This window comes from Sus scrofa, chromosome 7 (genome assembly GCF_054392235.1).
Source record: "Sus scrofa isolate SSC_HxYL_T2T_F1_AM1 chromosome 7, Sscrofa_HxYL_maternal_Yorkshire_Landrace_v2.0, whole genome shotgun sequence".
Taxonomy (NCBI): Eukaryota; Metazoa; Chordata; class Mammalia; order Artiodactyla; family Suidae; genus Sus; species Sus scrofa.
The window spans coordinates 132,896,764-132,918,702 of NC_139389.1; the positions used below are offsets into that span (position 1 = coordinate 132,896,764).

The 21,939-nt window shown below is 44.5% G+C and overlaps 1 long non-coding RNA gene, 10 other non-coding genes and 1 pseudogene across 15 annotated transcripts in view; all 12 read left to right on the forward strand.

The window, feature by feature from the left end:
- Window positions 1–21,939, forward strand: part of LOC102163738 (uncharacterized) — a 236,099-nt gene that overhangs the window by 57,453 nt on the left and 156,707 nt on the right. For 2 of the 5 annotated variants that reach the window (XR_014811401.1, XR_014811403.1), the window contains 12 exons: window positions 1,338–1,407; window positions 2,756–2,823; window positions 3,820–3,895; window positions 8,896–8,968; window positions 9,620–9,691; window positions 13,510–13,594; window positions 16,225–16,310; window positions 16,861–16,938; window positions 17,238–17,303; window positions 17,946–18,593; window positions 19,335–19,420; window positions 19,976–20,053. This is a non-coding gene — a long non-coding RNA (uncharacterized LOC102163738). The remainder of the gene's footprint in view (window positions 1–1,337; window positions 1,408–2,755; window positions 2,824–3,819; window positions 3,896–8,895; window positions 8,969–9,619; window positions 9,692–13,509; window positions 13,595–16,224; window positions 16,311–16,860; window positions 16,939–17,237; window positions 17,304–17,945; window positions 18,594–19,334; window positions 19,421–19,975; window positions 20,054–21,939) is intronic. The other 3 variants (XR_014811404.1, XR_014811405.1, XR_014811402.1) reach the window with 2 other exon arrangements.
- On the forward strand, window positions 1,516–1,590 carry LOC146401942 (small nucleolar RNA SNORD113/SNORD114 family). Its single transcript, XR_014811621.1, has one exon. It is a non-coding gene; the product is annotated as a small nucleolar RNA SNORD113/SNORD114 family (small nucleolar RNA).
- On the forward strand, window positions 2,042–2,116 carry LOC146401943 (small nucleolar RNA SNORD113/SNORD114 family). Its single transcript, XR_014811699.1, has one exon. It is a non-coding gene; the product is annotated as a small nucleolar RNA SNORD113/SNORD114 family (small nucleolar RNA).
- LOC146401944 (small nucleolar RNA SNORD113/SNORD114 family) lies at window positions 3,175–3,254 on the forward strand (annotated as a pseudogene).
- Window positions 4,422–4,496, forward strand: LOC146401945 (small nucleolar RNA SNORD113/SNORD114 family). The gene has a single exon (XR_014811693.1). It is a non-coding gene; the product is annotated as a small nucleolar RNA SNORD113/SNORD114 family (small nucleolar RNA).
- Window positions 5,374–5,444, forward strand: LOC146401946 (small nucleolar RNA SNORD113/SNORD114 family). The gene has a single exon (XR_014811718.1). It is a non-coding gene; the product is annotated as a small nucleolar RNA SNORD113/SNORD114 family (small nucleolar RNA).
- Window positions 13,722–13,794, forward strand: LOC146401947 (small nucleolar RNA SNORD113/SNORD114 family). Its single transcript, XR_014811689.1, has one exon. It is a non-coding gene; the product is annotated as a small nucleolar RNA SNORD113/SNORD114 family (small nucleolar RNA).
- Window positions 15,839–15,910, forward strand: LOC146401948 (small nucleolar RNA SNORD113/SNORD114 family). The gene has a single exon (XR_014811697.1). It is a non-coding gene; the product is annotated as a small nucleolar RNA SNORD113/SNORD114 family (small nucleolar RNA).
- LOC146401949 (small nucleolar RNA SNORD113/SNORD114 family) lies at window positions 16,654–16,728 on the forward strand. The gene has a single exon (XR_014811628.1). It is a non-coding gene; the product is annotated as a small nucleolar RNA SNORD113/SNORD114 family (small nucleolar RNA).
- LOC146401950 (small nucleolar RNA SNORD113/SNORD114 family) lies at window positions 17,488–17,560 on the forward strand. Its single transcript, XR_014811626.1, has one exon. It is a non-coding gene; the product is annotated as a small nucleolar RNA SNORD113/SNORD114 family (small nucleolar RNA).
- On the forward strand, window positions 18,780–18,851 carry LOC146401951 (small nucleolar RNA SNORD113/SNORD114 family). The gene has a single exon (XR_014811557.1). It is a non-coding gene; the product is annotated as a small nucleolar RNA SNORD113/SNORD114 family (small nucleolar RNA).
- On the forward strand, window positions 19,769–19,843 carry LOC146401952 (small nucleolar RNA SNORD113/SNORD114 family). Its single transcript, XR_014811629.1, has one exon. It is a non-coding gene; the product is annotated as a small nucleolar RNA SNORD113/SNORD114 family (small nucleolar RNA).

The window sequence follows — 21,939 nt, forward strand, 5'->3', positions numbered from 1 at the left end:
AGTGGCGTACGAGTCTCATGTGATGAATGCCGCTCGTCTTGGGGTTGGCAGATGCAAACTATTACATTTAGCCTGGGTAAGCAATGCGATGCTACTGTACAGCACCAGGAGCTGTATCCATTCTCTTGAGGGTAGTCCGTGATAGAAAGGAATATGAAAAGAATGTATCTCTATATATGACTGGGTCACTTTACAGTAGAAATTGGCACAACGTTTAAAATCAGCTCTTCTTTGGAGTTCCCGTCGTGGAGGCGAAATCTGACTAGGAACCATGAGGTTGCAGGTATGATCCCTGGCCTCGCTCCATGGGTTGAGGATCCGGTATTGCCATGAGCTGTGGTGTAGGTTGCAGATGTGGCTCGGATTCCACGTTGCTGTGGCTGTGCTGTAGGCTGGCAGGTACAGCTCCAATGAGACCCCCTAGCCTGGGAACCTTCATGTACCACGGGTGCGGACCTAAAAAGACAAGAGACAATAAATAAATAAACAAAAAGGTAAAATTATCAACTATTCTTTTATTGAAAAAATAGATAATTCAAAAAAATAAAATAAAACAGAATCTGTTTCTTCTCTTGCAAATAATCCTCTGGTTCGATGTTAGAATAGAAGGCTATTGTCCTTGTAATTTTGGATTCATGATTTCTATATTGTTAATATAAATGGATCAATGAAAGAACCAATACACAAACTACAAATGAATAAATATGAGGATGAAGCCTTGTCTCCTCATGAATGTATGTAGCAAGGCAAGAAATGCTATTTTTTTTTTTTTTTTGTCTTTTATCTTTTTAGAGCCGCACCTGCGGCATATGGAGGCTCCCAGGCCAGGGGTCAAATCGGAGCTACAGCTGCTGGCCTACACCCGAGCCACAGCAATGCCAGGTCCAAGCTGCGTCTTCGACCTACACCACAGCTCATGGCAACTCCAGATCCTTATTAACCAGCTGAGCGAGGTTAGGAATCGAACCCGTGTCCTCATGGATACTCGTTGGGTTCGTTAACCACTGAGTCATGATGGGAACTCCAAGAAATACTATCAGTATAAACTGAAGAAACTGATGCCTGTTAAGAGAGAAGTGGGCCAGTGGTATTCTCTTTTTCTGAGGCTCATACAGCCACTGACACTGATTAGTAAGACTCAGTTTTAAAAGCCTGGGTCTGTCTCAAGGAGATGAGGTCAATTTCGTATTATGTGCGTATTTATGTCCTATGTACATATGACCTGAACAAATAATAAATACTTGTGGAAATGGACGCATGAAATGATTAAAGCAAAAGCCGACGGCGAAGGCAGAGGCTGAGAACTGTGGTCGTCCGCTTTGTCTATCCTGCCCCAGGGTGGATGCTCTCAAGCCGGTGCAGACATTGCCCGTGGCTTCTCCCGTGTGTGAAGAGCTAGCGAGGAAGGTGAGTAAAGGCTAACGTTCTCATCCTTAAGAAGTTCTTTGAAAGGGTGTTCCCTGCATTGTTAAAAGTGTGAAGTATAGTCCAGAACCCCCATCAGAGGCTCAGATGTGGACCAGTGATGACGGTTGGTGGAGTACGAGTCATGGACGATGACTACTTTGTGTCTGAAACTCTGAGGTCCAATAAAAAATGAAATAGAGTCTGTTGCCTCTGTTTGAAGACATCCTGTGGACAGATGTTAGAATCCTTTGTCGAAGGGTCACCTCATTATATTATTTATACTTATGCTTATAAATGTGTTTACATTAGGAAAATGGACATGTTCATGACAGAGTAAACAAAATGATAAAAATAAGGACCCATTTAGAGAAAGTCTCAACTGTTTGGCCACCTGCTGTGCTCTGTACCCCTCAGATTGGATGCCCGCTAGTGGATTTAAGCATCTTCCGTGGTCCCGTGCTCTGCAGACCCATGTGAGAAACACAGTAAACAAATTCATGTCTTTGAGGGCTTTTTTTTTTAACTCTCAGATATTCCACTGTGCGGTTAAAAATGAAATAGAGTTACTGCTGGTAGTTAAGGAATGAATCGATGCACGTATGCAGATAAGCATGAAGACCAAGAGGCCCATACGTGGACCAAGGATGATGACTGATGGCGCATGCGTCATGGATGATAAATACCACGTGTCTGAAACGCTGAGGTCCGATAAAAAGAACTGTAATCTGTCACCTCTACTTGATATGCTATTATAGATGAGTGTTAGGAAAATAAAAGATCGATTTTCTTGGATTGTGTTTACGAATTTTGAGTGTACTGTTAAAAAAAAATGGCCCAAATAAACAATGAGCGGATAGGTAAGTTAAGAGGAAGAGATTGAAGCGTATTTATTCTCTTCATATACGTGGTGCAGGCGATAAAAAAACCGTTCAAAAAAAAAAAAAAGAAAATGTGAAATTCACTAGGAAATGGAAACAGTTCACAGGTCTGACTTCTTTGTCCGAGTCTGATACAGACCGGAAGTGACACAAGTCTCCTTCTTGGTCTGCGTAAAGCTTCCTGTGGTTTTGTTCATTAAGAATAAATTCATAAGCGTTCCCTCATGGTTCATCAGGTTAAGAATCCTGCCTTGTCACTGCTGTGGCTCTGGTTGCCACTGTGGCATGGGTTCCATCCCCAGCCTGGGAACGTCCGTAGGCCACGGGAGCGAACAACAACAAAAAAGAATAAATTGATACACATGATCCCTTGTATTCCTAAGTGACTGACTCTATGAAAGTTGAAGTGCGCATTACCAGGAAAGGGCCTCTCATTATTATTATCATCTGCTCTGCTTTGTATTTCTCAGAACTGATGCACCTGAACCGATTAAGCATTTGGCCATCACAGGAGCTGCACTGGTGGTCCTGTGCGCAAGTAAGTACGTGCAGATGGTGTAACAGATTCTTCTCTTAGTTTGGGTTTCGCTTATTCACGGTACTGATAAAAAAATAGCGTTAAATATATTCAAAGAAGGCTAGTCATGGTCCATGGGTAAATACAGAACTGACATGAAATGTTGTGTTGATTAATGGGTGTTTGCATCAAAGATGACAATTAATGAAAGAGGTATATTTGATGAGGCTAATGATTCCATAGATAGAAATTAGGGATATTAAGGATCTTATGCTCTTTCTGATTCACAGATATTTATGTCATTCTTATGAGTGGATTGACAAATCGATCGGTAAATAAATAGCGATGAGAGGGAAGAAAGGGCCCCACACCTGGGCCAATCGATCATGATGACAGGTGGCTTATGAGTTACATACGATGAGTCCTTGGGTGTCGGGAACTCCGAGGCCCAACATGAAGAAATCTGGCCATTCCTTTTGTGTAAAGTGATTCCATAGGCAGATGTCTGGAATATACACAGATGTCATTTTTGGTCTTTGTGTCGTGAATTTTACAAAATCTTATTCTAAAAGAATAAATGGCAGAGTAAATAAACCAACGGTTAAGCAAAGACGAAGAGGCAGAAATACTACTCATGCCTAACATGTATGGTACGGAAAATAACGCTGATATGAATTGAAATCAACTTTAAGTGGATCATGTGAATTACATCTTTGACGAAGGAGTTGTAGACAATGAGAAGTCATAGCTTCTGCTCTGAGTCAGTTACAGTCTTAATGCTTAATTTATTAAGAGCAAAATAAAATAATTTTGCCGTTAACCAATTCTGTCTTTGAATTCTTTTAATACGTTGTGCTGTGAGGTAATAAAATCAACTGGCTGTTGGATAGTCAAAAATAAATGAATAAATGAATAAGTAAATTCCCAAATGACTATGTATATGAATGCTGGAAACAGTGAATGAATGGATTGAATGTCTCAATCTTTTTATCATCTTCTCTGCTTGGTACTGTTCAGAATGGATCCTCTAAGCTGATTTCAACTTCTGTGATTAAGGTTGTCACGTTGCCTCCGTGTTGGGAAAGAGACAAAGGTGAGTAGAAGTCAAAGTTCTTGTCTTGGTTTGGGTTTTTTTTTTTTTTTGGCTTTTTTGTCTTTTTATGCCAGATCCAAGCCACGTCTGTGACCTACCCCACAGCTCACGGCACCACCGGATCCTTAACCCACTGAGCGAGGCCAGGGATCGAACCGGCAACCTCACGGTTCCAGTCAGATTTGTTTCCGCTCTGCCACGACGGGAACTCCTTGGGTCATTTGTTTAAGGGCTTCTCCATAGTATTAAAAGTAATACAGATGATAAAAATTAACTATGTCTAAATATAAAAATAATAATGAAGCTTAACCAGTAAGGAAACATTATGTTGTTTAATCAATATTGAGGTTCATTAATCACAGAGGTGAAGTCTACATGGGCAATGATTCTGTCTACTGTATTTGGGGTAGTTAAGTATCTTGTTCTGGGGTCTTGGAATCATGTATTCATTATATTATTATCAATGGATTTATTTGATTTATTCAATACAGATGTAGAAATGAATGAAGAAAAAGAAACGCAACCATAGTCCAGTGATGACGACTGATGGCATATAAATTAGGAACAATGAATACAATGTGTCTGAAACCCTGAGGTCTAACATAATTAGTAGAATCTCACTTGGAAATGATCCTATAAAGAGATGTCAGGAATATACAAAAATCATGTTCTGACTTTGAGTTCATAGATTTTAATTTATTATTACTAGTGGATCGATGGTAGCTTAAAAGGAAAGCAAATAAAGCAGAATGTTAGGTGCTGTCTGTGAATGAATGTGGTAAGGCAATAAATACTACTTATAAACATTGAGGGAGACACTGATGCCCCCTAAGAACTAAGTGAATCAAGGATGTTGCCTCTTTGGCTAAGAATCATACAGACTCTACGACATAAGAGTTCTGGGTGCCGGTTCTCTTTCAAGTTTGTCATTATTTCCTTTGTTAAGCTATAGCATCAGGGGTATGTAAATCCCCGAATGATTGAGTAGATGAGAGGCGGAAGGCAGGGACCAGTGGAAATAGTGTCTCAGTTGTCTGTATCATCTGCTCTCCTCTCTATTCCTTGACACACACGAGCTGATTTAAGCATCTCCCACTATGGTTGCATGCCTGGCGTAGAAGCATAGAGACCAGTGTGAGTAATAGCTAAAATTCATGCCTTACTTTAGTGTTTTTTTTAAAAAAGAATATTCACTGTATCATTATAAAAGGTGACGTATAATTTAAAAAGGCCAACTTTGGCCCAATGACAGATATGGAATCGATTAAATAAAGATGGCATTGATTATATTGATTAATGCATAGAGGAAAAACAGGATCATGAGTCAGAGAGATACATTGATGGGAGAATGATCCTAATATACAGATTAGCTCATCTTGGGTTTCTGCGAATAAGAGGCTTTAGCAATTATTATGGGTGAAACCGTCAGTTAATCAGTGGACAATGTCCAAATGATTGAATTAAAGGAGGGACAGTGGTGGATCCCTGAGGACTGCTGGTGGTTTGTGAGTCCTGTAGGATGCGTCGTCTCTGGAACTGTGAGGTCCCAAACAGAAGAAATCTCATCCGTTGCCCTGTGTGAAGTGATTCTAGAATCATGACTGTAGAAGAGTCTCATTTTTGGTTTCTGTTCTTACCATCTCTCTTTTTATAATTGGAGCCACAAAGTAATCCATCCACTACTGGGAACATAAAAATGGAAGTCATAAAGCATTGTCCAATTATGAAAATATGTATTAAGATGAGAAATACTTTTGATACATATTGAAAAATATGTATCATTAGGAAACAGCTGGAGCAAGGGTGTGCCCTCTAGTTGTGGATTTTATAGAAGGAGTTGAATAGTTAATAGGCAATGTTCATATTTCATGTCAGTGGCAAGATTGTTGTTGTTTGTTAATTTAGGAGAAATTAAAGAAACATTTCCCCAAGTGGCTAATTCCCTAAATGACTCATTAAATGAAAGGTGGATTAGCAGGACCAAAGGAGATTAGGTCTCAACCTTTTAAAACCATCTGCTCTGCTCTGTACTCCTAAGAATGGACCCCCTCGAGCTGATTTAAGGATTCTTCCATGGTCGCAATGGTGGCATGTATACCGTAGGCCGTAGAGACCAGTGTGAGTAATAGTCAAAGTTCTTGCCTCACGTTAGGTGTTTTGTTTAGGGGTACTTCCTGTATTACTAAAAAAGGTGAAATACAATCAGGGAATGCCAACCGTGGCCCCCAAATGGAATTAATATGAAGCATTATGTTTATTAATCTAAATTGAAACATTGAAGTCAATTAATGAAACAGGTGGATTGCTGAGGTGTTAGGGATTAGTCCATGCCAGCCTTGGAATAAAGATAAACAAAGTAAGAGGATAAAATGAAGCAATTATGTTGGCTAATCCATACATTCGACACAAGGTTGGTTAACAAAAGAAACCTAGAATACTCACTCTGTAGAAAATGATTCTAGGTACAGAGGTTAGAGATTAAAACGACTTTAAAAACTCATGGGTATGTGTTTATTATTCGTGATTCAGTGATTTATCGCTAAACAAAATTATAATTGAATAACAGAGGGTGAAGTCTGAATTAATATTAAGAATTGGTGGCGTATGGGTTGGAGGATGAGGGATGCTCACCCAGAACTAGGTCCAGAGCAAAAAGAAATCTAGTCTGTTCTTCTGAAACAAATGGTCTTATGAGGAGTGGTTAAGGGTAACCAAGAAGCTCATTTGTAACCTTTTGAGTTTCATAGATACTGACTGCTTATTAAAAGTTAAGCAATACATTAATAACTAAAGAAATCATTAACAAATGGAGGAAAAATAGGGCCGAATCTGGAATAACTATAGAGTATGTCAGAGAACAAACATCACTCGCAATTTATTTCCAAGAAATTGAAGTCCATTAAAAATGTTTAGAGGCTGGGAGTTCCTGTTGTGGTGCAGGGGAAATGAATCCAACTAGTATCCATGAGGATGAGGGTTTGATCCCTGGCCTAGCTCAGTAGGTTAAAGATCTGGTGGTGCTGTGAGCCGTGGTGTAGGCCGGTGGCTACAGCTCGGATTCGACCCCAAGCCTGGGCACATCCATATGCTGAGGGTGTGGCCCTAAAAAGCAATATGTACACACACACACATACACACACAGACACACACACACAGACACACACACACACACACACACACACACACACACACACAGAGGCTTTTGTACTTTAGCATAAGGGGCACAGGGAGAGATGCTTGTAATTATTAGTGTTCATGTTCTGTGCTATCTTTAGGTTACAGGCATTTTTAAAAAATTATGAAATAGGGAAAAAAGTGTATTTACCTAGCGAACTGCATTAAAGAGTGCTGAGCATGAACCAGTGACAAAAAAGGTGTCACATAACAAATTATGATCAAGTCCTTGGTTTGACTCTTCCATTATGATCACTGCACAATGTTTATGTAACTTAAATCTTCATGTTGTGCATTTAAATATAGACAACTATTTGTCAGTTACTCCTCAATAAAGTTGGGGGGAAAACCTACATAGTCCTTTGACACTTGTGATTGTGAGAAACTGAACACAAGATTTAAGTTGTTAATTCAATGAAGCAACCCCCAGGCACCTGTAAGATATTTACAGCGTTTGGATATGGAGTGGGTAGTGGGTTCATGCCTGTTCTTTCTTATAACTTTAAAGAAAGTAGAAGTTAAATGAAAAAGTGTCAAGCAGGGGGACCCATGAAGTGCATGGAATGCATTCTGAATGCGTCTTGTGATTAATTCATTTCTCCATCACGGAAGTTCATTTCAAAAGGACATTTGGTACATTCTATGTGTGGGAATGAGTCTATAGCTAGATGTCAGTAATTTTCAAGAATTTGATTATGGAGGTTGGATGGATGCTGGGGACTTACTGCATTATTCTAAGGGAATACATTAAAGTGCTGTTAGGTGGATATATGGAAAATAACTAACTAACAGATAGATAAAGAGAATAACGCTGGATTAATTAAGAAAAAATGTGTGACTGAAATTCATTTTTGAAGTGTGACTGTGCCTTAAGAAACCAGTGGAGCAAGGCTGTTACCCCTGTGGGTTAGAGTACCACAGAGCCGTGTTCTCAAACCTGAGCATCAGAACCGCCTGGAGGGCTGGTTAAACTACAGATTGCTCACGCTCAGTCTCAGTCAAACTGGTGTGAGGTCTGCCCATCTGCATTTCTCATACATTCTCAAGTTCGGCCAGTCACGGTCACGGTCGAATACTTGTCATAATGGTGCTCTTGCTGGGGTCACTGTTGAGTTCCTGGTTGCTTGCGTTTAAAGATACAACAAATACCTTCATTAATAAGTATCTAAACGTCGAAGGAAGTGAAAGGGAACCAGCTCGGTTCAGGGGAGACGGTGTCGCATTCTTGGACATCAGCTCTTTTTAAAATGAGAGTAGAGTTGATTGACAATGTTGTGCCAAATTCTGCTGTACAGCAGAGTGACCCAGGTGTACATAGATATATGTGTGTGTACATACTTATTTTTCTTGTGTTATCTTCCATCATGTTTTATCCCACGAGACTGGCTATTGTTCCTGTGCTCTGCAATAGGACCTCATTGCTTATCCCTTCTAAATGTAATTGTTTGAATCCATCTATTAACCCCCAATTCTCAGTCTCTCCCACTCCCTCCCCTCTCCCCCCTTGGCAGCCACAAATCTGTTCTCTGTGTCTGTGAGTCTGAGATCACATGTATATGTCACAAAATTGATGCATCTTAGCTGATTTTGGCCTTCTAAGAAGACCAAGGTCTCGAGGCTGCTGCGATGTTTAGGGATTTATAGTTAAGATGAGTGGATGGCAACAATACATGAGCACATCAAACAGGGACAGGCTTGTGCTAATGCTGGGGAACCCAAAATGTATGATTAATTTAATTATGATGAATGTGATCACTTGGGATGAGTTTAAAAGCAGGTGGAGTCCGAGTCATTCTCTTTTATAGCTCTTTCAATGTCTGTTTCAGGTTTTCTGGAAGGATTCCTTCATTGATAACGATGTAAGCTATTTTCATGGGAAGGGAAGAACAAGTTGGCGCTGTAAGTACTAGCCCATGTTCCGGTTCTGATGGTGCGTTGTGCTGTCTATAGAAACGATATACAAATTATATGAGAAAAAAGGCCACCCGTGGACCAATGATGAACGAGGAATGCATTCTGAACTACGGTTTATGATCAAAACCCGTGGAACCTCCTGAGGTCCATCACACAAAAAAATTAGGTGTTTCCATCTCTGGGGATATGATCCCTTGGATGGGTTTCAGTCGTATTCGAGGGTCCCATTGTCAGCCTTTGGCGGCTGCATGGATTTTGATTTTATTGTCTTAAGTGAATAAATTAACAGTAAACAAATATGTCAGTGTATAAAGATGAAAAGGGTAAAGCTATTTCGCTATGAAAGTATCTGGTGAGGCCTGAATTACTGTTAACCATGTAGAACCACAGGGGTTCACCACGCAGCAGCTGGATCAAGGGAGTTGCGTTTTTGGGTAAGAATGATGTAGGCAGTGACATGTATTAATCTGTGTTCTTGCTTCGAGTCAGTTGTGAGTTCGAGCAGTGTGTTTAGAGAAAAAGAAATCACACTTTAAAATAGTAAATATTTAAATGACTAAGAAAATGAAATGAGAAAAGCATGTATTAATGGGAAGACTGTCTCAGTGTTTTATGATCTGTGTTGCTTATACTCAGAGTGAATGAACTGAAGTGGTGTTATCCTTCTGCCCTGGCTCTGAACTCTGTGTCAGGAGCCAAGAGACCAATGTGAGTAATCGTCAAAGCTCTTATTTTGGTATATGGGGGGCTTGTTTAAGAATATTCACTATTTTAACAGACTTGTACTTACCAAGGGGATTGGAGGGAGGGGTGGATGGACTGAGAGTTTGGGGTTAGTCGATGCAAACGCTTACGTTTAGAATGGATAAGCCATAAGGTCCTGCTGGACAGCCCAGGGAACCATAAACAATCTCTCAGAATAGACCGTATCCCGATGATATAAGAAAATATAATATGATATATAATATGTATATAGTATATATTATATATAACATATAATATAATATGTAATATAATGTTATATATGCATATAATATATACTATGTATACAATAATATATAACATAATATGAAAATATGATATAAGCTATATAAGAGAAGGAATGCATATATGTGTACTGCTGCGTCACTTTGCCGTACAGCAAAAATTGGCACAGCATTGTAAATCAGTTATACTTTAATTAAAAAATGTGGGCAAAGAATATTCACTGTTTTGCTGAAAGCATGTGTCAAATATAAGCCCACTGTGGGATTCACATGCGACGTATGTTCCTTAATGCAGACGTGCAAACTCAGATTGATTGATGAAAGATGTAGTTAGTTGCTGGGGGAAATTATTCTAAGTACAGATGTTAGGGATACTTAAGACTCCTATTCTTGAGTTTTTGTGATTAAAGTAAATATATTTTATTAAATGAAAAATCCACTTAAAAATGAAAAATCAACAACTGTTCAAATGAATGAGGAGAAAGAAGGAAAATCCTGGACCAGTCGGGGATAACTGGTGGGGTATGAATCATGGGTAGTGGGTAATATGCATCTGCCTCTGAGCTACTATACAGCATCGTCTAGTCTGCGGCCTCTGTTGGAAGTGATCCTCTAGACAGACTAGGAATGCACACAAAAATCTTGTTCTTGCCTCTTTGTGATTCATGAATTTTTTTTTTTTTTTGTCTTTTTGCTATTTCTTGGGCCGCTCCCGTGGCATATGGAGGTTCCCAGGCTAGGGGTCTAATCGGACCTGTAGCCACCGGCCTACGCCAGAGCCACAGCAACGTGGGATCCGAGCCGCGTCTGCAACCTACACCACAACTCACGGCAACGCCGGATCGTTAACCCACTGAGCAAGGGCAGGGACCGAACCCACAACCTCATGGTTCCTCGTCGGATTCGTTAACCAGTGTGCCACGACGGGAACTCCTGATTCATGAATTTTGATGGTTATTATTATTGTTACAAAAAGTCAACAGAACTCTACAGAGTTATGTAAGAAAATAAAGATAAAGAAGGTGAAGCATCGTCCACTTATGTGAGATAAGACAAAACCTAGCATTAATTTAATTTGGAAATATGACTGCCCATTAAGGAATAATTGGATCAAGGGTGCTGCCTCTTTGGTGAACCAGCGCACAGAGAGAGATAATAAATTGTCAGTGTTACTGCTCTGAGTCAGTGGTGAGTTCGGCGTTGTTCTTTTTTTAAGAGATGAGACAAATTATTAACATCAGTTAGTGACGTTATCATTTAGCATCATTTAAATCCCTTTAAATGACTAAGGAAATGAAATGCGGACAGCAGTGATCCGTAGAAATAACGTCTCAATCTGTTTAACATCTGCTTTCCTCTATGCTCGGCAGAGTGGGTGCGCAAAGCTGTTTAGGGTTTTGCCATCATCCCTGTACTCAAAAGTTTTATGGTTACGTCTGTGTGTGGGGACCAGTGTGAGTAATAGATACATTTCATGTCAAGGCAGCTAAGGGTATTCCCTGCTTAAAGATCTAGGAAACAAAAGACGGAAGGCCAACCCTAGTCTAAGAGTGAAGCTGGTCTTGATGTGAGGCATGACGTTGATTAACTGATCCGTTACCACTGATTGCTATTAAACGTGGAGGCCACACAGAGGACGAGCTGCCGTCCCTGTGAAAATCCTTCTACAGCGAGATAATAGGGGTTTGCAAGAAACTGCTTAGGTTTTGTGATTTATACGTGTTAATTTTGTTTTTACTTGTGAATGATTGAATTGAAGAATAAGAGGGCCAGACCTGGACCGGTGCAGATGACTGGGACTCACTAGTAGGGTCTGGAACTCAGAGGTCCAAGTGGGGGAGAATCCAGCCCATTCACCTGTTTGAAATTTTCCTAAGGACATTTGTCTAGGAATATACAGTGATCTTCTTGGACTTGTGGCCATAAATTTTTAAAATGCTGTTATAAAAGAATCAATAGTAGAGTACGTTTGACGTTTGACTTATGAAGAGAAAAATATACAAATATTACTATGAATTAATAACTAAATTACTATGTATATGAATAATAGTATAGATTAATGATGAGGCTGTCTCTGCTTTGGTACTCTTTTTTTCCATTTTTTAAAGTTTTATTGAAGTATCGTGCATTTACAATATTGTGATAACTTCTGCAGTACAAGTGAGTCAGTTATACATATGCACACACCCATTCTCTTGCAGATCCTTTTCTGAAAAAGAATCAGAAAGATCATCAGATAATCACAGAGTGCTGGCTAGGATTCCCTGTGCCCTACAGTAGGCCCCTGTTGGCCAGTCGTTTCATGTAGCTCAGTGGGCACATGGGCACATGCCAATCCCAAACCTCCAGTCCATCCCTCCACCCTGACCCACACACCTATCCCCTTTGGTAACCATCAGTTTTTCAAAGTCTGCGAGTCTGTTTCTCTTTGGCAGATAAGTTCATTTATAGGTGAGTAATGAATGGTCAGAGATCTCATCTCGCTTTGGGTCTTCCTTTAAGGGTGTGTCTGTATTATTAAATTGTATTAAATGAATCAAAGTTGGAGTTCCGTTGCGGCTCACTGGAAACGAATCCGACTAGCATCCGTGAGGATGCAGGTTTGATCCCTGGCCTCGCTCAGTGGGTTAAGGATCCGGCGTTGCCGTGAGCTGTGGTGTAGGTCGCAGACACAGCTCGGATCTGGCATTGCTGTGGCTGTGGTGGAGGCTGGTGGCAACAGCTCCGATTCGACCCCTGGCCTGGGAACCTCCATGTGCCGTGGGTGCAGCCCTAAAAAGACAAAAAGACAAAAAAATTAATCAAATTTAATTACTGTCCAATAAAAAGTATGATATGAAACATCCTGATTAACTGATAATGTATAAAGTTGAGCTAGATTAATAGACAAGATAAGGTCAGGGTGGGAAATGATTTTATAGATAGACTGTAGGATCTTGGTCTTGGGTTTTTTGGTGAATCATGTACTTCTTATTATCAAAGAAGAGCAATTGAATCAATCAAACATAGACACGAACGAAGAACACGCACTGCGAACATGGACCAATGATGACAACTCGCAGTGTCTGAAATGCTAAGATCCAACACACAACGCAATTAGTTCAGTCCCTCGTTTGGAAATGATAATATAGACAAATGTCAGAAATATACCAAGTTCATGTTTTTATTCGGGATGTATAGGTTTTGATTTGTCATTATTAATGAAGTATAGGTAGAACCATTAAAAAGATAAAGCAGAAAATGAAGCATCATTCAGTCACCAACATGTGATGATGCAAGACAGGTTATTAATAAAGAGTGAAGACGCCGACCTTCATTAAAAAATAAGTGGATCTAGGAGACTCCTCCTTTGGTAAAGGATCATGTAGGTATGGACAGTTTTACTGGTCTGGATAACTTTCTGGTTCTTTCTGTTCATACAAAATTATGAAAAATTAATACCTATCTAAAAAATGGAGTAAGTGAAAGATGGAAAGGAAGGGTCAGGGTAGATACAGTCCTAATTTCTCCGTATCAACCATTGTGCTGTGTCTTCCTCAGAGTGGACCTGCCTGAAGGGGTTTAGCGCCTTCCATGATGACAAGCTCTTTGGCGGCATCTACACAGCATAAGCGTGGAGACCTGGGTGAGTAACAGTCAAAGGTCTTGCATTGGGTTGGGTGGTTTGCTTAAGAGTATTTACTATGTGATTAGTACAAATTGATAAATTAAGGAACAATTTAGAAATGAACAAAGAGAAATTGGGCCAGTCCTGGACCAATGATGATTACTGGTGGTTTGAATCATGGATGATAAATAACATGTGTCAGAAACTCTGAGGTCCAGCAAAAAAAAAAAATCTAAGTCAGTCTTTCTGTAGGGATCCTGTAGGTAGAAGTCAGGGATATACAAAGATCTTGTTTATTTCTTGTGTTCTTTCATGAATTTTCACTTCATTATTATAGTCAGAGCAGGGAAATAAATAATCAAATAAGTAAATAAAAGAAATGGAGTGTGTGAATATCTCATATAAAAATTTGTATTCACGCAAGAAATGCTGTAAAAAATTGAGAAGACACTTAAAACCAAAGAGAAAGAAAGAGTACATGACTTAAATTTTTGGCTAATTTAATACAGACAATAGTAAGTAATAGTCGTGGCTCACCTTCTGTGTCAGGGATAAGTTTTAAGTTCATTTTCTTAAGAGAAAATGAAACATACTCCAAATAAAAGATTGTCTAAATCACTGAAAAGTGAAATGCGCAAGTAAGGACCAATGACAATTAGGTCTCGATTCGTGGACATCGCCTCTGCCCCGTACGTCACGGAATGGGTGCCTTGAGATGATTTAAGTTTCCTCCAAGATCAAGAGCCCTCTGGTTGCATCTTTGTGTTAGAATCATGGAGAACAATGGAATCGTCAGTGTCCTTGTGTGGGACGGAGCCATGTTTTTAGATAAGGTATTACTGTATTATTAAAAATATTAAGTATAATCAAAGAAGTCCAAACACGCCACTGTCAGTGACCATGGATGGAAAAGAATGTGATGCTATATCCGTATATGATACACTGAATTCAGTTAATGAAAGGGCTGGGTCTCCGCGGAGGTGACTTTATAGACTGATGTTAGGATTATTCAAAGGACTTACAATTTTTTTGTGATTGATGTTTATTTAAGTAATTGTGAATTAATCAAAACAAAAATGTCCATGAACGAGAAAAGAGCCAGTGTGCTTCTGTGGGAAATGATGCCCAAGATCAAAGTTAGGAAGAGACAAACGTCAGATTCCCATTTGGAGTTTATAAATGTAAATGTATAATTAATAATACATAGAAGAACAATTGTAAAATAAAACAACCATATAAAAGAAGCTGAAGGATTGTCGTATGAAACATGTGGTAGGACAAGAAACACTATTTTTTTTTTCTTTTTTTGGCTTTTGCCATTTCTTGGGCTGCTCCCGCGGCATATGAATGTTCCCAGGCTAGGGGTCTGATTGGAGCTATAGCTGCTGGCCTACGCCAGAGTCCACAGCAATGCAGGCTCTGAGCCCCGTCCGCAAGCTACACCATAGCTCAGGGCAACGCAGATCCTTAACCCACTGAGCAAGGCCAGGGATCGAACCCGCAACCTCATGGTTCCTAGTTGGAATCGTTAACCACTGAGCCACGACAGGAACTCCAAGAAGTACTATTAATAAAACTGTAATTGTTTGTTATAATTAAGCAGTAAATGAGTAGGCATTTTGCATGTTCGTGGAAAGGATCCTACAGATACTGACGAATGAGAGTCAACATTTTTGTGTGGTATCAGTCTCTTTTAAAGGGTTTGTGTATAAGAGGAAAACTACCGTATTAACAAACTATTATGTTTAGAATGGATAAGCAGAGAGGTCCTGCTGTACAGCACGGTGAACAGTATCCCAACTCTCGAGGTAGAAAATGATGGAAGACCGTAGGAAAAAATAATGTGTATCAGTATATGACTATGCTGCACAGCAGAAATGGGCACAGCAATGTAAATCAACTATACGTAAAAATTGTTATGAAAATAAAAATTTAATGGGTGCATAAAAAAGGAAACGTCCATTAAAAGAAATACGGAGATTAAGTGAGAATTTCTTAAATTAATTTATATGAAAATTTAAAAACTTACATTGGGGGGCCTGGGAAAGGGAATTCCATGTTTAAAAAAAAAGAAAAGGAAACGAAAGGGAGAGGGAGTAAAGGCAAGACCAAATTGCACAGTCCATGGTGACAGGTATCATGAGACGCTTCCCATCCCACGGACCCCTGGAAGTTCAGGTAGGGTATTGATATCTTACCCAGCCCTTTAATAAATTGATCAACAAAGAAGGTCAAGCTAAAGGAACACAGGAGGGACAGTATTGGATTGAAGATGACTCCTGGTGGCATATGCGTCCTGTACGATGAAAACCTGTCTGAAACTCCGAGGTCCACTGAAGAAAGAATCTGGTTCAATGTCCACAAAGCAGTGACCCAAAAGGCCGAGGTCAGGAAACGACGAGGGTGACTGACAGAGCACGGGCATTCCAGCGTTTTCCTGGTGTTAGCCCAATGGGAAAATGTGAGCACCCGTCCGGCAGTATCAGAGAACTGAATAGAGAGAAAGGGAGTGAAGGCATTTGCCAGGTCCTTGGTGACCCCCATGGTATGCCGCATGCCAGGCTATGGCCAGGTGTGTGTGTGGAAGCCGCGAGCCTGGAGAATGGCTGTGCCATTGGGTCTCCTGCTCTTGGCTTTGTACTCCTCAGTGTGCAGCCGCCGGACCTGAAGGCAGGCTCCTTCCTGGATGAGCAGGCGAGGATGGCAGCGTTGTCTCTGGATCCAGAAGGCCAGTGTGAGCAGCATCCCAGGGCTTGTCGGGGCTGGGCTGTGCAGTGCGAGGGGCTGGTGGAGGGTGGGCGGCAGATGCGGGCGAGGCCAGCAGTCCAGAAGGGCTCTGGCGTCCCAGGGATGGGACAGCTCTGGCTAGGAAGGTCTCTTGGATGTCCTGCACAGGGGCCCAGCTGGTCCTCCGCGGCCCAGAGAGACCGAAAGCCAGGGGACGGGTCCTAGAGGCCCCCCGCGGGATGGCGAGGCCTCGTTGGGTGGGGCGGGCCCCTTGGGTTGCCCAGTGGCCGTGCGGGGAGGAATGCCTGACTCCACGGGCCATGGCGAAGGAAGAGAAGGTGCCCCTTTTCTGGATCGATGATGATCAATGCCAGCGTATGAGGCATCGATGACGAATAATGTGTGTCTGGAACTCTGAGGTCCACTCGCAAGGAAACGGGGCCTTTCTCTTCCTGCCTTTCCATCCTCGAGCCCAACGGGGCAGCGCCGACCGCCCGAGGAGCCCAGTCGATGGCGTCTCACTGTGGGTGTCACCTTGTCTCTTGGGTCCCTTGTAGGGTGGAAGCCGAAGGCCAGGCCAGGCTGCGTGGGGCCGAGACCCCTCCTCTGGCGGTGGTGGCAGGAGAGATCCCAAGGTGAGGCATGGCCCGTGCTGCCGTCTGGGTTCGGGTCATGGAGGCCAGGGTCTGGGGTGTCCTGGCCTGGGTCCTACCTTGCGGTCCAAGCTGAAGCAGAACCCATGGCCAAGGGCGACCTGCCACTCGGACCTGATGAGGGGCGGAGAGCACATGGCTATTCAGGAGGATAAGAGGTCCTCTCTCCGTGGCTACGGAGGGGCAAGCAGTTAGGGAGGTTGAAGGGGTTTTGACCTTTGATCATTGCCCCTCATATGCTGCTAAGATTCTTGTCAGTGACGTCATGACTGGCTTGACAGGAGTGGAGCCATTCCCTGGGGAAGCCCCTGAAAGTGCAACAGTGGGTGTGACAGAGGAGCAGCAATGTAAGTAAGCATCAGGAACGTGGCCTTGGTCGCAGAGGTTGGTTGCAGTGTGGACATGAGGAGGATGGATGCAGAAGACATAGCTTATGTTTTGTGAATAGCGAAGAGGAGTTTACTTCAAGGAGCACCTTCTAGAATTGATCCACAAAGAAGACAGACACAGGGGAGGATAGAGGAAAGGTATCGGATCAATGATGACTGCTGGTGCGTGTATGAGTCTTGTATGATGAATACACATCAGGAACTCTGAGATCCAATGCTGATGCCGCTGAGTCCAAAGTCCTCCGGAAACTGAGCCAGGAGAACATGGCTACTCAGGCGGGACGGAGGGCCCCACTCCATGGGGAAGGAGGGGTGAGCAGTTCAGGAGGTGGCCGGGTCTTGAGCTCATCCACACACGTCTGGCTTGGCTTCCTCTCAAGGAGGCCATGGTGGGCCTGAGAGGCATGGAGCCCGGAGTGGGTGTCCGGTTGGAGCCCCATGAGGCAGTGGTGGGGACTGGTAGAGGATGAGGCCAGGCCAGTGAGGAACGCCCTGTCTGGACCCCTGAGGTCGCAGAGCCTCCAGAGTCCACTGTGGGCTGAGCTGGGCTCCTTTGAGAGTGGGCTGGGAGTGGACCCAGTCCCGATCTCGTTTGCTCAGGGGCTGGAGACCTTGAGGGGCCAGGGACCTCATCGTCAATGTTTGGGTCCCGGCCGGGATGGAGTTGGGTGATGGAGAAGCCTGGTCCAGTGACTCTTCAGTGGGAAGACCGGGGCGCAGGGAAGAAGGTGTCACGAGACCGGCCTGGTGGATGCAGGTTACCTGATGGATGGCTCAAGGGGGCTCGGGCTCTGTCCTGGCAGGGATATGTGTCTTTGTGAAGAAACAGCGGCCCCGTTTAGGGGACTGAGTGCAGCCCAGCCCCAGCCCGTCCTCCAACCCCCAAGCCCCGAGGTTCTGCCTCCTTGGGCTCGTAGGAGAATCACCTGGCCCCAGGGAAGGAGCAGAACCGGCTGACGCTTGAGTCCGCTGAGTGCAGAAAGGGCGAGTCAGTGGCGGTCCTCCTCGCTTTCCCTGTCCCTCTGTCACTGTCCCTGACTCTCTGTCTCGGTGTCTCTGCCTCAGTCTGTCCCTCTTGTCTCTCGCCTGGCTCTCTCTGTCGCCGTACGGGTCTCTTTCCTTTCTGGCAGCTTCGCGTCTGTGTGGTGGGGTGCCCACCGGACCCTGTCGAGCCGATTGGACCCGTTTCCCTGGTGAGGCCCCTAGACGATTCCTTCAGTGGGGGAGATGGCCAAGGAAGCAGTGTGGGTAAGAGTCCGGTCTGTGCCTTTGGGTTGGGCGAGTTGGGCGCTGTGTGGGTGTCGGGAGGGTCTTCTGGGAAGGAGCCGGCGTTGAGGTTGTGAAGGGTCCAGAGGGTGTGGACGTCTTGGCGGCCCTTTGGTGAATGGGTCGACCCAGAGGGTGGCCCTCAGGGAAGACGGAGGGGGGCAGTATTGGATCGATGATGACTACTGGTGGCGTATGAGTCGTGTACGATGAATACGTGTCTGGAACGCTGAGGTCCAATGTCCTCCGTGCCGTGACCCTCGCGGGCGAGGCCAGGCATCCAGGGGGGCCGTCCGTGTGTCCTCTGGGGGGCCTTCCTGGTGCTTGCGTTCGCCCAGTGGGCCAGTGGGAGCCCCTGTGGACCAGCCTGCCAGAACTGAAGGAGGAGAGCGAGGGAGGGCCGGCATTCCCAAGGCGCCAGGTCCCTGGTGACCCCACCCCCCATGGTCTGCCTCTTGCCATGCCATGGGCTGCAGGTTGGCCAGAGGTCTTGGGCTGATGTCCCCGAGGCTGAGGCCGTGGGGCAAGGGTGAGGTAGGCAGGGTCAGGGAGGGCCCACCTCTGTCCCGGGGCTGGGCGGCCAGCTGGTGGTTGGTGGGTGTCCCGAGACAGGGCTGTGCCCTGCCAGCAGGGTTGCCCCGATGGAGGCGTGCATGTGGAAGCCGCGAGCCTGGAGAATGGCTGTGCCATTGGGTCTCCTGCTCTTGGCTTTGTACTCTTCAGCAGGCAGCCGCCAGGCCCAAAGGCCGGCTCCTTCCTGGATGAGCAGGCGAGGATGGCAGCGTTGTCTTTGGAGCCAGGGGACCAGTGTGAGCAGCATCCCAGGGCTTGTCGGGGCTGGGCTGGGCAGGGCAGTGCGAGGGGCTGGTGGAGGGTGGGCGGCAGATGCGGGCGAGGCCAGCAGTCCAGAAGGGCTCTGGCGTCCCAGGGACGGGACAGCTCTGGCTAGGAAGGTCTCTTGGACGTCCTGCACAGGGGCCCAGCTGGTCCTCCGCGGCCCAGAGAGACCGAAAGCCAGGGGACGGGTCCTAGAGGCTCCCCGAGGGATGGCGAGGCCTCGTTGGGTGGGGCGGGCCCCTTGGGTTGCCCAGTGGCCGTGCGGGGAGGAATGCCTGACTCCATGGGCCATGGCGAAGGAAGAGAAGGTGCCCCTTTTCTGGATCGATGATGATCAATGCCAGCGTATGAGGCATCGATGACGAATAATGTGTGTCTGGAACTCTGAGGTCCACTCGCAAGGAAACGGGGCCTTTCTCTTCCTGCCTTTCCATCCTCGAGCCCAGCGGGGCAGCACCGACCGCCCGAGGAGTCCAGTCGATGGCGTCTCACTGTGGGTGTCACCTTGTCTCTTGGGTCCCTTATAGGGTGGAAGCCGAAGGCCGGGCCAGGCTCCGTGGAGCCGAGACCCCTCCTCTGGCGGTGGTGGCAGGAGAGATCCCAAGGTGAGACATGGCTCGTGCTGCCGTCTGGGTTTGGGTGATTGTGGCCAGGGTCTGGGGTGTCTTGGCCAGGGTCCTACCTTGGGGCCCAAGGGGAAGCATAGCCCACCAAGCAGGTCAAACCGCCCTTTTTAGTAGTGCAGTAGGTCCCCACTCCATGGAGAAGGAGGGGTGAGGTGTTCGGAATGTGGAAGTTCTTGACTTTGGCTTGTTTCCCCTCACCCACATACGTCTTGCTTGGATTCCTCTCAAGGAGGCCATGATGGGCTTGAAAGGCATGGAGCTCTTGTGATCAGTAGCCCATGCCTCTCTTGGCTTTTTTGGAGTGCCCACAGTGATGATTAAGTGTGGGCAGCACATTCGATAGTCGGAACTACAAAATGCCTCTTTTGTGTTTTGTTGGAAAGGTATGGTTATGAGGTCTCTTTGGCCCGTCCTAATGGCCAAGAGAGACAGAACAAGAGGTGTCATGCCCTTGAGATCCTTGATCCACTTGAAAGCCTGGTGGTTTGTGCGATCCTTTACGTTTTGCTGTGGGCGTCAGTTGAGGAATTGATGCCTTCTTGGGCCTTGTCGAATGAAGAACAAGTCCTCCTTTGCTGGAGGCATGATGTTAAATGCCAGCGTTTGATTCCTCTATGCCGAATAATCCTTTTCTGGATCTCTTCGGTCTAATGCGAAGAAACAGCTTCTTTGTCTTCCTTCCTTTTCATGGTTGTTTCTCATTATCCTGGGAAATTATTGAGAATCGTTTTGATGGCGTCTTCATCTTTGTCTCGTCTTCTCTGTTTGGTGTTTTTAGTGAAGATGCTGAATGTGCCATCCACCTCTATGGTGATGAAGCTTCTTGTTTTTAGTTATGCCCGGTGGGATGCCAAGGTGGCTCATGGCTTGCATTGCTCTCTGCAGTTTTGTCCTTGGGCCAGGTGTTTGGATTTCATTGCCTTAGTCCTAAATGGAGTCCCAACATGAAGGACATCCCTGCGACTGGAGAGCCCTGCCCCTCCGGGCTCACTAGTGGAGGCCCGAGAACATGGATATTCATGAGGGTCCCTCCGTGTGGGTAAGGGTGAACGTGCATTCGGGAAGGTGGAAGGGTCTTGACCTTTGGTTGTTGCCCCTCCTCCACTTGTCCTGCTTGGATTCTTGTCAAGGAAGCCAGCATTGGCGTGGTCGCAGTGGCGTCAGGAGTGCATGTCCATTTGGAAGCCCTTTGAGCCAGTAGTGAGGATTGGTAGAGGATTAGGCATGGCCAATGAGGAAATCCCTGCCTGAACTGCTGAGGTCACAGAGGAGCCAAATCCATTTTGTCCTCATATCGCTACCCTTCGAGACGTGCTAGGAAGGGACTCATTCCACTTCTCCTTTGTGGTTATGATGTTCTGATGCAATCTCTTCATGGATGCATATAAGGACCCTTTGAAGTCAGAAATACTACTTTGAGCTTAAAATTCAAATGTTGCTCCATGGAAACACTTTGTGATAACGTACGTTGTTTTCATGAGAATGGCCACTGATGCCCATTGTTCCGTAAGTGTTTCAATGCCAGCAACGCTTTGTCCAAATCTTATTGTTTAGAATATTTAAGTGTTCTGTTTATCATACTGTGCCTCTTTTTGAGATTTAGCCTGGTTTTTTTTCGTGTGAGATCTAATTCTTGACACTGTGAAAACTGCATAAATTTATTCCCTGTGTATCAATTAAATAAAGTAATTATCAATGGTGAGGTTTTTTTTTTTTACTTTTTTTTATCATCGTATTTCTGCTTTTTGAGTGCAGTAGATACCCTTATTAGCTCATTTAGTGCCTCGTCCTTTTTTCCCGTTTAGTTTTGCTTCTCTCTTTTAGAATCACAGGTACCAAGAGGTGCAACAGTGTAATAGTTTCAA